Source organism: Lemur catta, chromosome X, assembly GCF_020740605.2.
Source record: "Lemur catta isolate mLemCat1 chromosome X, mLemCat1.pri, whole genome shotgun sequence".
In the NCBI taxonomy this organism is placed as follows: Eukaryota; Metazoa; Chordata; class Mammalia; order Primates; family Lemuridae; genus Lemur; species Lemur catta.
This window is the reverse complement of record NC_059155.1, coordinates 39178336-39182941: the sequence shown is the minus strand read 5'-3', so window position 1 is coordinate 39182941 and position 4606 is coordinate 39178336.

Sequence of the window (4606 nt, the reverse complement as noted above, 5' to 3'; positions counted from 1 at the left end):
CACCAAAGAGTGCCAGAAAACCACCAGAAGCTAGGGGAGAAGCATGGAACAGATTCTCCTTCACCGCCCTCAGAAGGAACCAACCCTGCCAGTCAGTACCTTGATCTCAAACTTGTAGCCTCCGGAACTGTGAGACAATAAACTTCTGTTGTGTAAGCCACCCAGTTTGTGTACTTTGTTGTGGCAGCCCTAGCAAACCAATACCAGGTAATGCTGGCCTCATAGATTGAGTTGGGTGGTAGCCCTTCCTCTTCAATTTTCAAGAAGACTTTGTATAGAGTTGGTATCATTTCTTTCTTAAATGTCTCATAGATTTTACCTGTGAAAGCATCTGGGCCTGGAGTTGTCTTTTTGAGAAGGTTTTTATCCACAAACTCAATTGCTTGCTTGTTTGTTTGTTTGTTTCTTTCTTTCTTTCTTTTTTCCTTCTTTCTTTCTCTGAGACAGGGTCTTGCTCTTTCATTCAGACTAGAGTGCAGCAGCATCATCATAGCTCACTGCAACCTCAAACTCATAGGCTCCTGAGCTATGATGATGCTACTGCACTCTAGCCCAGACAACAGAGCAAAGCTCTGTCTTGACAAAAAAGAAAAGAAAGGAAAAGAGAAGAGAAGAGAAAGAAGAGAAAAGAGAAGAGAAGAGAAGAGAAGAGAAGAGAAGAAGAGAAGAGAAGAGAAGAGAAGAGAAGAGAAGAGAAGAGAAGAGAAGAGAAGAGAAGAGAAGAGAAGAGAAAGAAGAGAAGAAAAGAAACTCCTGAGCTCAAACAATCCTCCTGCCTCAACCTCCTAAATAGCTGGGACTACAGGTGCATACAACCACGCCCATCTAATTTAAAAAAATTATAGAGATGAGGGTCTCGCTATGTTGCCTAGGCTAGTCTCCAACTCCTGGCCTCAAGCGATCCTCCTGCCTTGGCCTCTCAAAATGCTAGGATTACAGGCATGAGCCACCACATCCAGCCTCAATTTTTTTAATAGATAAACAGCTATTCAAGTTATCTATTCCTTCCTGTGGGAACTGTGGTGGTTTATGTCTTTTATGAAATTTGTCCATTCATCTAAGTTGAATTATTAGCAAAAATTTATTCATAATAACCTCTTAACATTTTAATGTCTATGGGATCTTTTGTGAGATCCTTTTTTGTTTATTTCTGAGAGTGATAATTTGTGTATTCTCTTTTTTTTTCTCATCAGTCTGGCTAGAGGTATATCAATTTTATTGATCTTACTTAAAGAAACTGTTTTTGGTTTCAGTTATTTTCTCCATTGTTTTTCTGTTTTCTATTTCATTGATTTCCATGATCTTTAATATTTCCTTTCTTCTGCTTAATTTGAGCTTATTTGCTCTTTATTTCTAGTTTATGTGGGTAGAAGCTGAGGCCATTGATTTGAGACCTCTCTTCTTTTCTAATATATGTGTTTAGTGCTATAAATTTCCCCCCAATAATGCTTTAGCAGCTTCCCACAAGTTTTGATATGTTGTGTTTTCATTTGCATTCAGTTCAAATTACTTTCTAATTTCACTTTTGAGTTCTTCTTTGACACCCATGGTTTATTTAAAAGTGTGTTATTTAGTGTCTAAATATTTGGGGATTTTTTCAGGAGATCTTTCTGTTATTGATTTCTAATTTAATTCCTTCGTGGTTAGAGAACAGACTTTATATGACTTGAATCCTTCCAAATACATTGAGGCTTGTTTTATGGTCCAGAATATGGTCTATTCTGGTTCATGTTTTGTATGCGCTCAAAAAGAATGTGTTATTCTATTGTTAGGTGGCATATTCTATAAAGGTCAATAGGTCAAGCTTGTTCATAGTTATGCTCAGGTGTGCTATATCCTTGCAGTTTTCTGTCTACTTCTTCTATCAGGATTCACATCTATGCCAAAAGCCTATTCATTCTTAAAGCTGGGGCAAAAAGATCACTCACATGAAAATTATACAGACTTAAGTTCAAATCATGCTCTACAACTCCTTGTTTGTGTGCCCTTATATCAGTCCCTTCACGTGTCTGAGCTTCAGTTTCCTCATCTGTAAAATGGGGATAATTATAGTACCTACCCCACAAGTTCATTGTGGGATTGTATGAGAAAATGTCAGAGAGCTAGAGACTTCTAACTGTGGGGTTTCAGAAAACTAAGATTTGCTTCTCACAATCTTATTATTTGGAAAGTTAGTAGAGTTGTAAAAGTTCTTATCAATTTTCAGTTTATTATGCCCATCTTTATTTAAGATTGTTATTTATGTTTATCTGGACATGTAGTCACCCGCGTTTTAATCAAAAGGGATGCAGACTAGGTGTTAAATGTCTGTACATAGAGCAGTAGTTGAATATAATATAACGAGATTTCAAATAAAGAAGAGTTGGTTATTAATATCTCTCTCCCTTCTCTGGCCCCACCCCAAAGAAAGATTCAGAAATAACAGGTTTAATAAAAAGAAATACGAGCACCTCAAAGAACTCAAGGGATATGGTGGTTTGCTATTCTTTACTTTTCATTCTGGCTATTACAGAAATATCCTGGCAACAAGGTACCCATTGCAACTTAGGTCAGAGTTCATTCGAATGAAAAAAGCCCACAAACAAGTAGAGATAGTTCAAGTGGGCTTTCAAAACCTAGACTAATGAGAAATTGCAGATAAAAGACAGTAATTCTTCCTGCCACAATATAGCCTCTCAAATACATCATCATTTTCTGGCATCCAGGAAAGGTCCATTTGAGGGCAGCATAGTGAGGGTGGCTGAAGCAGGAACTTCAAAATGAGAAAAAAAAATGGGGCTTAATTCTGTATTTAACAGCTCACCATTGATAGGACTAGACCTGACTCCATGCCATATGTAAAAAGTGAATGTAGTAATACCTAGTTCCGTATGTTGGGGTGAGGGCTGCATGGGATGGTATTGGTCAGAGCCCAGCTGTCTGCCTGACCTGGAAGAGTAAATGTTTGTCTCATCTTTAGATAGGAGTTCCTTTATCTTTCTAACCCTTTCTCCTTTTTTAATTAATATCTATTACTAAAATAATGGTTTCTCTTGGGTTTTTAGGCCTTCTGCTCCCATGCAATGTACACTCTTTTATTGTTCTATAATTAATCTCTTCCAGAGAAAAATCATACAACTATGTGGACTCATAGATTGCAAAATCATCTGGGCCCACAATCCCAGCCTGAAATCCCCTGGTCTTTAGTCAACTTCTTATCCCACCCAACTACTCAAAACCTCACCACCCAAACACAAGCCTTTGAACTGAATGCCGTGTCCTACACTCTCAGCAGATGGCCTTGCCTCCTTCCTCACAGAGAAAATCCCTCAGACTCCTGGCCAGCCCTCTGCTTACTTGTTTCCATAGTCATCTTTCTATTGTCATTTCCCTCTCAGAAGAACCAGCACTTTTTTTCCTACCCGGGGCTTTGGATCCCATCCTTCCTGACTCCTCAGGGGTTTCTTGCCATCAATTCCCCTCACCCCTTCTGTCTTTCAACCTCATGTTATCTACTGGAGCCAATATTCTTGGAAACATGATCAAATTTCTCTTATCACCACACCACCAAAACCATATCCTTCTCTTGACCCAACATCTACTACAGCTACTGCCCTAGCTGTCCCTTTTTTATAGATACCCTTCTTGAAAGAGTTTCCTACACTATCTTTGCTTCCTCAGTTCTTCCATGTTCCTCAACCCACTGTCATATAAGTCACGCCCACACCAGTCTGCTGAATCTGTTCTCATTCAGGTAACTAATGAGTTACTTATTGCACACAGTATTAGTTAGAACACATGTTCTGTTGCTGTAACAGAAACTCAAGGTAAGAGTGATTTAAACAAGATGGATGTTGATTTCTCTCTCATGTAACCATCTGGAGGTAGGTAGTCCAGGGCCAGTGTGGCAACAGTGCTCAAGGAATTATCCAGGAACCCCTGTTCCTTCTACTGTGATACTAGGCCATCCCTAAAATACTACACCATCTGTATGGTCAAAAATGACTCACCATGATGTCCAGCCAGTGGAGAGGGGGAGAAAGGGAAGGTTAAGTAATGTCTTTTCCATTTAAGGCAACAACTCAGATACTGCATGTATCACTATTGTTCACATCCCACTGGCCAAAGTTTAGTTTTGTGGTCAAATCTGAGTCTGCAATGGAAAATAGAAATATAATCTTCATTCTGAGTGGCCATGTGCTCAGCTCAATATTCAGTTATGGTGGAAGAAAGAATGAAGATTTACTGGGGAACCACTAGTAGTCTCTGCCATGCTAACCACATCATCTTAAAAAAAGTAATCCTAGCACACCTGAGGTCAGAGGCTGGTTTTCAGAAGTGCCCCTCTAGTCTGATCTCCTTTAAATTCACTCTACCAGGTACCAAAGTTGATTTATAATCTCAAAATTCTGCTGTGGATGTTGAGTCCTTTCTCAGGCTTGCAACACAGAGTCGATAGCAGAGAATAGGGAAAGCTCCATGAGAATAACATTGTTGTTGTTGTTTTTTTTTTTTTTTTTTTTTTTGAGACAGTGTGTTGCTTTGTTGCCCTGGCTAGAGTGAATGCCCTGGCGTCAGCCTAGCTCACAGCAACCTCAAACTCCTGGGCTCAAGCGATCCTACTGCC